The sequence below is a fragment of the Humulus lupulus genome, chromosome 2 (genome assembly GCF_963169125.1).
Source record: "Humulus lupulus chromosome 2, drHumLupu1.1, whole genome shotgun sequence".
In the NCBI taxonomy this organism is placed as follows: Eukaryota; Viridiplantae; Streptophyta; class Magnoliopsida; order Rosales; family Cannabaceae; genus Humulus; species Humulus lupulus.
The window spans coordinates 66,495,342-66,509,601 of NC_084794.1; positions in this window are offsets into that span (position 1 = coordinate 66,495,342).

The following is a 14,260-nucleotide window of genomic DNA, read 5'->3' on the forward strand; positions in this document are numbered from 1 at the left end:
ACATGTAATCGACCTAATGAAAGAGTTTGAGGATAAAACTTCTCAGGTTGCCCATCTGACCGAGCAAGTACATCATCTTCAACAGGTCGCTGAGCAGATTACCAAGTAAAATGAGGGGCTTAAATCTTCAACCGAGCAGAGAATCTCGATGTTAACCGTTTTGAAAGGAGGATTGAGGAATTAAAAGAGAAAAATGCTGCTGATAGAAGGGTCGCTCAGGAGGAAAAAGATAAGTTGGCAGAAGCTCTTAAGAAAGAGAAAAATGACAGGGCTGCTGATGCTAAAGCTTTGGAGGACTTTGTTTGAGCACCTTCTATGATTTCTGGGGTCACAACAAGACGACTGACTTTTGCTATCTGGGAGAATCCTATGATGAGCTTACGCACTACTATGTTGAACGGGAGAAGAACGAGGTGTTGGAGTTTTATGCCCTAATTAAAACACAATTTTTTTGCAATCTCATTTATTATCAATAAAAGAATAGAAATCATTTTTTGACTTAGTCAATCACCATAGGTCAATTCAATCTCAATTATGAGTTGTTAGTATTCTAACTAATTGTATTATTTGAGTTCTTTGACTTGTTCGTTACCAGCTTACCCTACAGACTAGCCCATACTTACATCTTGGGAACTCGGTAGTATAATTGAGTGTGAGTGTTAATCATAGATATGAACATCTATAGCTTTTTATGAAGAAGTAAAACGATGATTTCCCTTTAGTTTGGTTCAAGGTGTTAAATGATAGAGATCTCATTTCAGTAATTAATATTAGTTTACTGAAATATCATTTACAAGGAACTAAGTGTTTTAAGGATAAAATATAATGATGGGTAAAACAGTATTTTAGTCACATCTCATTGTAGACCGTCTATAGAGGATTGAGTGACAATTCTGAGTGCAATTCTGAGTCTTTAGTGGAGTCACGAGGAATTAATAATTTAGTAAATTTATTTATTAGATATATGATAACTTATTGGAGATTTATTTCATAGGCCTATGATCCCCAATGTACCTTGGATAAAATCATCTAGATAGTCTCGATTAATTGATTTAATTATCAATTAGAATTATCAAAGTTAACCAGGTCAATTTTGGATAGTTTCACAGAGTTATGTAATTTTGAGAAGAAAAGAGAAATTATGGCAGATTTATTAATTAAGATAAATTGGTATCTAAATTAATAAATAAGTTTAAATCAAGGTTCAAATTATAAATAATTAATTTGATAAAGGATTTAAATAATTATTTAATTAATTAAAAATAAGACAAGTCTTGATTTTAAGTCCAATGGACTTATAATCAAATGTGAAACTTCACGGGCCTAAAGCCCATGATAATTTCGACCTAGGGCTGTTAATTGGCTATTATTTTATTTTATTTTTTAATTAAATAAATGATATAATTGAGTCTATAAAAGGAATGTTAAGAGAGAGTTGAAAACACAAGTCAAGTCACAAGTTGAAACACAAGTTTCTCATAGGTTTTAGATTCTCTCTAAACATAAGTCTTTTTCTAAACCTTATTGTTCTTTTCTCTTCTTCTCTCTGTATCTATCTCATGTGTCGAGAATTCCCCACTCTAGTCTAGGTGATTCTAAGGATACTTTGTGTAATGCCCCGGATTCCCTATTATGGTTTAATGGCTGGATTAGTAGGCCGGGAGGGCCATACCTGTTTAATTATGCTATTAAATGTGTTTATGCATGTTTATGAGAATTATGTTATAATATGATGTTAAATGCATGCATGTGAGTCCACATTTGTTTACAGGGGTATTTTGGTAATTTGGCCCGTAAAGGGTATAATTGAATACTTGTCTGCGTGTTAATGATATATTGTGAGACCACATTATAATGTGGATTGGTTCGAGTATTTTGACATGAGATGATCTTTAAACATGATTTATCAGTTTGGTCATAACAGGTTTGAGCTCGGGGCTCGGGGTGAGTCTCGGGGTGATATTAATGGTTATAGCGTTACCGAGGATTTTAGGGTAACGAGATATGAATTATTGATGTTTGAGGATGTTGAGATTAGCGGGAATTGGGAAGCGTTAATTATGATTAACGTGATAAGCGGAAAGTACCAATTTTACCCTTGAAGTGGTTTTAGAGGCTTTGGGTGGCTTAAGGGTATTTTGGCCATTTGAGGGGATTAATATTACCCTTTAGTTGGCTGTAGAAGGATAAAGATTAAACAGAACAAAAACAGGGGTTGTCTTCTCCCTTCCCACACATCACCCTTCTCTATATTTCTCTTTGGTGTTCTTGAGCTCAAGGTGGGGTTTTAAGCTAGGAAACTTAAAGGATGGGTTGGTGGACTTGGTTCAACCATTGAAGGAGGTTCAAATCTGAATTTGAGGTGAGTTTTAGTCTTTGGTTTCATGTGTTACTCTGTTTTCCTTTTAGTTTTCAATTCATGGTTTTGATGTGGAAAGTGGGAATCAAAGGGAGTTTTTGTGTTGGTTTGATTGGGATTTGATGAGGGTAAGCTATGGGTGTTGTCTAGAGGTTAAATTGAGTGTTTGGAGGAGGTTTGGAGTTGGTTCCAAGGGTTGGTTCCAAGGGAAAACGCAGGGGAGAGTTGGCTGGTGCGTGCTGGTTTCTTGGCTGGTTTGCGAAATGAGCCGCGGCCTGTCTATGGTGTGCCGCGGCCTGTGTTGGTTTTAAAGGTGAAAATGGCTCTGTCAGGAGGGTGAGCCGTGGCATGGCTCTGGTGAGCCGCGGCCCATCAGGGCAAATGTAGCCAAAAACATGTTTTTAGCTTGGGGATTCAAACCTTAGGCCTCGGGGTTGAACCTAGTTTCTAGTTGAGTTATGTTTGATGTCTCGGAGGCTAGATCTTGGTTTGGGAACCCTCAGTTATCATTTTTATTGATGAATCCTATATTTTGGTTATGACCAGGTGACCGTCAAGGAATTTAAAGGTTGATCGTTCTCAGGGGTCGTTCATATAATAATTCTCACCCGAACCAGAGGTAAGAAAACAGTGTATGAATACAGTTGCACCCTGTATAGGTATATGACATGCATGGTTTGATATTGGGGCATGTTGGTTGATATATGTGGACATGGATTGCATATTAAATGCTAGTAAACGCTGATTACCTATTTGAGACACTGACTAGTCAGGGACCGACTCTAAAGTCGATGATCACGCATTGAATGGCTCTGTGGCATTAATGCGGGACCGACCCTAAGGTTGAAGAACTTATAAGCGCTTGCCTGGTCTATGACCAGATGTTTATAGCCAAGGTATATGATCCCGGTGACTGTTTGTCACATGGCTAGGGGACGCTGTCCATAGCACGATTCTAGAGTCGAGAGGTAGGTTATGTTGGTGACCACTCACCATGCACCTGTCCTAATCAAACTTATGAAGGAATCACTTATCAGTTAAGCCCTGGTGACCCTATCGTCACATGGCTAGAGGGAGCTATGCTCATTATTGTGACTTTTGGCTATTGTCACCTATTTGCTTGGACTGATAGTCCTGAATGGTTATTATGACCGTTGTTGATATTATATCATGCTTTATTGTGTTTTCTTGCTGGGCCTCGGCTCATGGGTGCTTTGAGGTGCAGGTAAAGGGAAAGAGAAGCTCACCCAACCCTGAGTTGAGAGCTTGGGCGATGTTGTGTACATACAGGGCCGCTTGACCGCCACGGTCAAGGAGTTCTCAGAGGGACTAGGGGTTTACCCTATTTTTGCCGCTTAGGCCGGCGGGGACTGTAAATTTGAAACAACAACGACTCTTTTGTATTACGAACTACTTGTAAACATTTTGAAAGGCTCATGAGCAGTTTATTTACTTAATGGAATATATCCTTTCCTTTTTACTGGTTTTTCACCTTAACCTGATAATAGCGCTTAGATCACGTTTTTAACCAAAGGACTCGGGTAGCGAGTTAAATTTCCGGTTCACTGTTCACCGTAACTGTTCTGGGGTAACCAGGGCGTTACACTTTGGAAGGTTGTGAAGAAAATTGAAGATCAGTTCAGTTTCTTGGTAATACTATGCGACAGAAAGAATACAAGGGTTAGAGAAACTGAAGAAATTACTCATTCATTCCGCTGCGTATAATGTAAGTATTCTTATCATTATTTCTCTTTGAATTCAATTTTAGAAACATGTTGTAGGTTATCTCATATTAATTTGTTTAATATTAGATCTATAATAAAATAAATAAAGATCATGTATAAGTTTCCCAACAACTGGCCTCAGAGCCTTTGATAATATTTATTTTCATGCATGAATATGATATAAATTGAATTATTTGATGTGTTTGAATAATTAGATGGATTTTCATGTTTTTATGAAGCATATTGATTTTATGTGATTATTAGCAATTTTTAGGTTATTTTGTTGTATTTTTTATACCATTAATTTTTTTATATATACTTTATTTTGTGTAAAACATATTAAAAATTAATTAGAAAATATTTTTGGTTTGAAAAATTGCACCAAATTTTTTTTGAATTTTTTTTGGTCTGGCTGCCAGTCACGCGCGCGCGCATGCGCGCATCAACCTCTGCGCGTGCACCACCCAGCAGCTACACACGCACCTACGCGCACTCCTCCGCAGCCAGAAGGCCTGCGTGTATGCATCTCCTTGCAGCTGCACACGATAAACAGTACCTGTGAAGGGTACTGTTCATCCAAAAAAAAAATTAATATTTTTTAAATTAAAGAAATAAAAAATGTGAAAATTGATTATTTATAATCAAAGCAAAAAATATCGCATTTGTTTTTTTATAATAAGATATTTTTGTTGGTTGAGATTTAAATAATTAGATATTTTCTACAAAGATTCAAATTCAAATTTAAAAATAGACTAACAACTTAATTTTAAATATTTTAATATATTAGAATATTAGAATTAAGATATCAAATATTTAAGATATTTTCTTTTAAATACTTGATATTTTCATTAAATCTTTATTTGAAAATATAAATATTTGTTTATTCTATAGTTTTTAATATTTAAATTATTTGAAATTTGTTAGTTATATATTTTCATGGATATTTGAATTTTTTAACTGTTTTAAGATGTTTTGGGGTTGTTGTAACTATTAATATATTTTTTTTAAATGGTTAAAATATTAGCTTATTGTTGTAACAACATAAGATATTTTTGAAAAACCATTAAGATATTGATTTTAAAATTTAAAATTGGTTAAATTTTGAAAAATATCATTTTTTCAACCAATTAATAAAATATATATTTTTTTATAAATGAGATTTAAATTAATTTTGGTTAATTGTTGATAAATCCTATTTAAATTAAATTGATATTTTTTTTTTCAAATTAACCTAAACCAAGTTGATTGTTGATAAATGAAATTTAAATTAACTATTGTTAATTGTTGATAAATTCATTTATCAACAATCAACTTGGTTTATAATTTTTTGTAAAAATTTAATTAATTCGAATTTTTTGATAAATTCTAGAAAATAAATTATGGTATTTTTGCAAATAAAATAAATTGTGGTATTTTTGCATAAATTCATAAAATTGCTCATATAGTAACATGATTAGACCCATCCAATTATAACATGTCTTCTTGCACTGTATGTGGTATTTTTGCAATTGGGCTTAGATGCATATAATGGCCCATATGTTTGCGAAATATATGGAATTTTTGCCAAATAAAATATTCATAAAGTGATAAGTTTTTATTTGAGCCCATTAGAAAATGTAAAGTTTAAATTCCTCTCTTGTGGGTGATTCTACTTGTGAAGACCCATTTTCTTGGCATGACTATCTATCTCATGTGTTGAGAATTGGTCACTCTAGTCTAGGTGATTCTAAGGATACTTTGGAAGGCTGTGAAGAAAATTGAAGATCGGTTCAGTTTCTTGGTAATACTTAGCGACAGAAATGATACAAGGGTTAAAAAAACAGAATGAATGACCCATTCATTCTGTTGCGTATAATGTAAGTATTCTTATCATTATTTCTATTTGAATTCAATTTTAGAAACATGTTCTAGGTTATCTCATATTAATTTGTTTAACATTAGATCTACATGAAAATAAATAAAGATCATGAATAACTTTCCCAACACGAGGCCCCAACCGTCCATGCCGAGCAACCTCTATCCTCTGAGCCAGAATCTGCTGTTCCACCCACCGAGATGATTATCATAGCCTTTGAACAAGATGTCCTCCCCTCTAGTCCAAGTGTTCTAACAGAGGCTCCAACCCCTGCCGACCAGTCTAACAGCTTCCCTACTGAGACCCCTGTCGTCGAATCCGACCAACCACTCTAGAGTGCTTGATAAACTTTACATGTTATTATATCATTATTATTTTTATTGTTGCAAAGACAAAGATGGCTGAGCCGAGCAACTTTTAATCTCGAGCAATCTTTTACATTAGCCAAAACAGCATGGTTGAACCGAGTAGCCTTTAATCTCGAGCAATCTTTTTCCTTTTTATAAAATGCTTCACATTTTAGCTATCTATCTGCTCGTACTTTTATTTTTCCTTTTTACTTGACGTATACTATTTTTGGAGCTGTGCGACTCTGTGAATCGGAGCTATTCAATTTCATGGCTCTTTTTGTTGCTTGGTATATACTGAGCAATGCGCAAGCACTTTAACATCAATAAAAATTAATGTTTCTAAGTCCTTTTGATTACACATTTTTCTCTATGCTTGTCCATGTATGACTATGGTGCCCCACAAGTGACCAAGCAGGATTCATAACTCTTGGGTTATCCTCTTGGCCACTTGCTAACTGACCAGAGTTGTTCGTACTAACCTGTTCGGTGGTACTTGGGTTTGCCAAAACCTACAAAGGTTTCATACACTGCCGACAATCCGTGAAATAAATCATTAATTAGCAAGATAGTCATTATAGAAATGAGGCTTGTAACAATGGACATAAATCATGTCTTATTGATTAAAAGTTAACCATACAAGTTGTGTTGCTACACTGTAGCTTACATTCATAAATATTAATTATTACAATAAATGGGCAAATCGTGTTTATGCATAATTAATATAGCTAACTTGAACTGGTCGGTGGTATGGGTGGTTCGTGCCTGTACTGCCAGTCAATGATCACTTAAAAGTGATCTTTATTGGTAGTACTTCCTCAGGTGTTCCCCATTCCAGTAACAGGGGATAGGTACTAACTGGAGATCTTGGTCATACCGCGCTAGCTTGTATGTGCATGGTGGTACTATCTCCGTGACCTGGCAGGGGCATTCCCAACTTGGGCCTAGCACTCCTGCCAAAGCATCTTAAGTTTCTGGGCATACTCTTCGTAAGACTAAATCACCCACGTTGAACTTTCATTCCTTAACTCTAGAATTGAAGTACGGGACAACTTTCTGTTGGTGGGAAGTTAGGTGTATATTAGACCTTTCGCATCTTTCTTCAATCTGGTCTAAGGACTCGGCCAACAGTTGGTGATTACAATCTTGGTTGTATGATGTACGCCGGTGAGATAGTGGAGTCACCTCAACGGGAAGTAGCACATCATACCCATATGTAAGTACAAAGGGGGTATCACTAGTAGTTGTTCGTTCGATAATCCTATATGACCAAAGTACCTTAGGCAATTTCTCAGGCCAGTTTTGTTTGGCCTCTTCTAGACGTTTCTTCAGAGTCTCTTTGAGAGTTTTGTTATCTGCTTCGACCTGTCCGTTTGCTTGAGGATGCGAGACTGCTGATAAACTTTTTGTGATACCGTGCTTGGGACAAAAGTCAGTGAACAATTGGCTGTCAAATTGGGTGCCATTGTCGGATACTATTTTTCAGGGTAGACCAAATCTACAGATTATATTCTTCACCACAAAGTCTAGTAATTTTTTGGAAGTGATGGTTCTCGACTTCGGTTTACTTGGCGAAGTAATCAACGACCACTACTGCATATTGAACTCCTCCTTTTCCTTTTGGTAACCGATCAATGTGGTCAATGTTATATTATTTCATATAATATAATATTAGATTAAATAATGTGACAAAATGTGATTTGTCACACCTTGTAACATATTATTGAGAGTCACAAAATTGGACACATGTGTGTGTCCAAATGTGACATATTTTGGAGTTACAAAATCAGTTACAAATTTGTAACTCCCAAATATTACCCAATAATGTGTATATTATATGTTACACATTTGAGATTGGATTTCATAAAGCCATATGAGAAATGGCTGATAGAGATGTGATTTTAACTCCCATATTGTGTATGGAAGTTACAAAATCAAGTGGGAATAAATTGGAACGTTTTGGAAAAAACTCAAAAAATTGGTTGCTGAAACTGACCAAGGGCCGCGGCGCTTGAAACTAGCGCCGCGGCGCTAGTGGCTGACAGATTCATACTAAGTCGGTTTTTATCCAATTTTGAACGTTTCTAACAGCCAAGTAACTCCCAAATCTCTATTTTAATTCCATAAAACACCCAATTTATCATTGGTAACAGCCATGGGGTTGGTGGAATTTGAAATTCAAAGGGGTATCTCAAACTCTATAAATAGGAGCCTAATGCTCACTTGTAAGACACACCATTTTTTCATCCACAAAGCACTTGGCTGAAAAATACACCAAAAGGCTTGATAATTCCAGAGAGCTATTTCCTAGAGAGATCCCTTAGTGCTTAGATAATAGGGGGAAATAAGCTTTTGGACAAAGGTCTTGAACCTTGTTCAAGTTGGTGATCCCCACTACTCTACACTTTGGTTGTGTGAGAGTTTGTTTGTGTTTTTCATTCTTGTGTTCTTCTTATTTACTTGTATTGTTATAGTATTGAGTTTGTAATCTTCTTCTTCTACATCTTTTTATTTACTTGTATTTTGAGCAATTGAGTTGTAATACTTATTTAATCAATATTATCTTGTCCATTGTATTTTTGCATAGAGTTGTAATTGGTTTTTCCATATTTCCATTGAGCAATAATATATATATTCTCTAACAATCAAAAGCTTAAGTTCCTTTTCAATGGAAGGAGAAGCCATAGAGATCTTGTGAGGATTCAACCTTGAAAAGATGGTAAGATAAGGTAATGTTCTTCTTTGGTTTTCTTAGAAGATCTAGTAGTTTTCATATAGTGATATATATGAGAAGAAGAAAATTTTATAAATGAGGTTCATTGTTTTCTAATCTCCTTTGTTTTTAGTGGTTAGATTAGAAGATAATTCAATATGTTGAGTTTTTGTTATATGTGATTAATATGAATAATTGTGTAAATGATAACATACAATATGAGATACTTTGTAACATATGTTACACATCTTTTTATGAAAGTTAAATCTTTAGAAGTGAACTTTTGAGAAGCTCTACATAATCTAGTGATTTTTAATCTTATGTGTATGTTATATGTGAGATAGTAAGACATACATTTGACATGAACATTATTTTTTATAAATCATGATAATTAGGTAGTTTTTGACATGCCTATATATTGATTTCGTGAATCAATAGAATATATCAATATGTGGATATGTGAATTATTGTATGATATTTGTGATATATTTACAATATTATTATGAGATTAACAATGCATGCTAATATGATGGATATATGTTGACAAATTGTGTGAAATTTCTTTGAGACATAATTATGTTAATATATAAATGTGTATTGATACATACATGAGAATTATCATGATTATTATGATATGCCATATAATATGATTATTAAGGTGATAATAAAGTAAATATGATTATCATTGCAATGTGATGAGTTACCAATTATTTGGTAAATAAAGAGAATTATTTTAGAAATTAAACTTCTCATTTAAGTGTTGACCATCTCATTTTTATGAGATAAGAAAAGATGAATCTAAGGGGGTTACATTTTTTTAATGGTTGTGTCTTGCCATTGCAAGGAAAATGAATCAAAGTGGATTCAAAAATTGTGGGATGACATATTGACTCAATAGAGTTATAATCTATAGTGTGGTCAAATAAAATATATTTGAGAATTATTTAGTGATAATAATTCTTAAATATTCAATGAGGAGACATTTTCAAAATTGGAGAAGCAATTTTGAATCTTTACACCAATGATGAATTAAAGAGAACTTTATTCATTTTGGTAAAAGATGGTGATATGTTTAAATTAATCTCAATGAGGAGATAATTTTAAACAAAGGAAATCAAAGTGTTTAAATAAATCAATGAGGGTTTATTTTCTTTGATTTAAAGTGTTTTAAAATTGACATCTTCATTTTGATTTTGATGAGAAAACAATGGATGTCAAATTGGTGTTTTCAAAAGAATCTCAAAGACTCTTAAGAAATACCCAAAAGTTGTTTAAGTGATTTTGAGATTATTTAGACAACTAAAATTGAAAATTTGTGATTATTTGTTTGAGAAATTCTCACATTACATTTGTGTTCACATTTTTATTTTGTGAAATATATAAAAGAAAGCAACCAAGTGAAAGTTACTTTCAAATAAGTGTGCCTTGCTTTAGCAAATAAATGAATCAAGATAAACATTGAGGTTTTTTATCTTGATCTATTGAGTGTTTATCATGAAGCTTAAGGACTCATGATGAACTTTGAGAATCATAGGTCTAGATTTATCTTGGAGGATAAATGACTTATTAGAAATGAAGAGATTTCTATTTTAAAGTGATGTTTTATTATCATTATGTGAGAAATGTGGGGGTGATGCTCCAAAGTTAATCAATTTATTTTGTTGTTAATCAATTGACTAATTTGGTCATCCTATCAAATAGGTGATTTGGAATTCCACATTCTAAATCACATTGGCTATATGTGTATATAATGAACAAATCTAGACATGTTTGGTGTCTAAAGTCATTGTTTGTAATATTTTGATTCAAGAAGGAATCAATTTAAACATAAAGGAGAATTTTAGAAACAAAGAGGTTTCTAGAATTAATATTCAAGGAAAATGTTTATCTTGGATATAAAACTATAAAAATAGTGGGGGTGTTGACTATGGTCAAAATCACCATTTTAAAGGGGTAACTATTTTAATCAAACTATGGCTAGCAATAAAGTTTGAATAAAATAATGAGAGTGTCTAAGTATGCATACATGAGAAAAGAAATGATTCAAATGGAATCATTTCTACATCTCAAGGGGTGGGACTTAGACTCCCGAAAGAGATTCACGGTTGATGGTAACCTATCTTAATACTAGTAACCAAACTAGTATTAGGTTCAATAGGTAATAACAAGTCAATCAAGTGAATAGATAGTAGTACTCAAATTTTGTCCCATCTGAGATATGAGTACTAGTGTGTTACCAAAAAGAGGGTTAAAACCGAAAGGTTTTTTAATAGAACTCAGTCTTGAAAAGACAAGTATTTTAGGGTAACAAAATACTGTAAGAGTTCTACCTATATAGACCTAGGGGTGGTGCCGCCCCTCATGAGAATCGGGATTCATTCTCAAGAAAAGTCTATGAATGGAATGTGCACATGGCCATTAACGGTGCAAAAGCGAGACATTGAGGTCTCAAGTGAACACAGCAAAGGTGTGTGTGTTATCACCGGTTTGTTATCAAGGGATAGTGGTTCAATGCTTCGGCAACCAAAATTTCAACAAACTTTGTGATAATTACACTAAGGTAAAATTCAAGTCGAAAGACATTTTACTTTATGCACCAATGCAAAGGTTTCTATAAAGAGTGATTATTTAATCAAGTGGGGGAATATTATATTTTAATATAATGTTTGATTGATTAAATAAGTGTTACAAAAAGTGATTATTTAATCTAGTGGGGGAATGTTATATTATTTCATATAATATAATATTAGATTAAATAATGTGACAAAATGTGATTTGTCACACGAATGTGATTTGTCACACCTTGTAACATATTATTGAGAGTCACAAAATTGGACACATGTGTGTATCCAAATGTGACATATTTTGGAGTTACAAAATCAGTTACAAATTTGTAACTCCCAAATATTACCCAATAATGTGTATATTATATGTTACACATTTGAGATTGGATTTCATAAAGCCATATGAGAAATGGCTGATAGAGATGTGATTTTAACTCCCATATTGTGTATGGAAGTTACAAAATCAAGTGGGAATAAATTGGAACGTTTTGGAAAAAACTCAAAAAATTGGTTGCTGAAACTGACCAAGGGCCGCGGCGCTTGAAACTAGCGCCGCGGCGCTAGTGGCTGACAGATTCATACTAAGTCGGTTTTTATCCAATTTTGAACGTTTCTAACAGCCAAGTAACTCCCAAATCTCTATTTTAATTCCATAAAACACCCAATTTATCATTGGTAACAGCCATGGGGTTGGTGGAATTTGAAATTCAAAGGGGTATCTCAAACTCTATAAATAGGAGCCTAATGCTCACTTGTAAGACACACCATTTTTTCATCCACAAAGCACTTGGCTGAAAAATACACCAAAAGGCTTGATAATTCCAGAGAGCTATTTCCTAGAGAGATCCCTTAGTGCTTAGATAATAGGGGGAAATAAGCTTTTGGACAAAGGTCTTGAACCTTGTTCAAGTTGGTGATCCCCACTACTCTACACTTTGGTTGTGTGAGAGTTTGTTTGTGTTTTTCATTCTTGTGTTCTTCTTATTTACTTGTATTGTTATAGTATTGAGTTTGTAATCTTCTTCTTCTACATCTTTTTATTTACTTGTATTTTGAGCAATTGAGTTGTAATACTTATTTAATCAATATTATCTTGTCCATTGTATTTTTGCATAGAGTTGTAATTGGTTTTTCCATATTTCCATTGAGCAATAATATATATATTCTCTAACAGTCAATTCCCCAAATAGCGAAGGGCCACATGCTTTGCATTTGAGTAAGTCCGTTTGGTGTTGCTCGGGGTATCTTGGCAAATATTTGACACTTATCACACCTTCGAACATATGCAAAAGTGTCTTCGTTCATAGTTGGCTAGAAGTAGCCTTGCCTCAAAATATTCTTAGACAGATTTTGCCTCGCTTCATGGTTCCCATAGAAACCCTTATGTACCTCCTCCAGCAGCTGTCCTACTTCATTTTGGTTGATACACCTAAGTAATGGCATTGAGAATCCTCTTCTGTACATAACCCCGTCCAGAATTATATACTGAATGGTTTTCCTCATTAATTTCCTGGATTCATTGCGAGTATTGGGCATGATGCCGTGTTCCAAATAAGCAGCAATTGGGGTCATCCAGGATGGAGTGTCATCTATAAGAAAAACTTACTCTGGCAGGTTGATGCTAGGTTCGACCAGGTATTCAATAGGGACTAGGTTGGCCTTGTCCATTACAACACTGCTAGCTAACTAGTCAGTGCATCTGCTCTGGCATTTTGCTTTCTTGGTAACTGTTGGATATTGTAACTTTTAAGCTGAGCAGATAGGTCTTTGATTTTATCAAGATAGGCCATCATCCCCCCCCCCCCCCCAAGCTGTATACTCTCTGAGGATTTGATTGACAACCAATTGCGAATCATTATATATATCTAGGACTTCAGCCTTTACCGCCCTGGCTAGCTTCAACCCCGCAATTAATGCTTCGTATTCTGCTACATTATTAGATGCTTTAAATCCAAAACATAGTACGCAATGGATGCATTGCCCTTCAGGAGCCATCGACGTGCAACTTCCATGCATGGGGTCCTTCCTCGGAATGAGCATTGCTGTGTGTTGGGTGCTCGGTGTTCTGGTTGGCACCTGTACTGGGCGATGGTCCAGACTTCGATAACTGCTCGACCATTTCTTCGTATGTATCTGGTATACCAGTACATTCAGCTGAAAAATCTGCAAGAGCCCGGCCTTTAATTGTTGTTCGGAGCTGGTAAGTGATTTCATACTGTCCTAGCTATAATGCCCCGACTAATTCTAGACCTCGGACCATTAAAAATTACTAAACATAACTACTATTTTGGAATACATTCAAGAAATAATAGAACTTTATTAAAAATCCAAAATACGGTACGTGACTCCATTGTTTAATACATAAAACAAAAAAAAACATAAACTTTAATTAATTTGTTTAAATACTAAGTGCGGAAATACATAAAATCATAAATTAAAAGACTTGAAACAACTTCATCATCGATCTTCCAACAGTCCATCCCTAATACACATTCCAAGCTGCCACGAATCTGACTCGCCTTCCATGCTCATTTTCCTGCACCATCTAAAATAAAAGGAATGAGCCTAATGCCCAGTAAGGAAAATCTACTAAAAACATATATCATAAATCATAAGACTATATCATAAAACATATGACGTAAAAACGTATATCATATAGGACTACAATATTAATGGCCATTAACTCATTACCATAGCA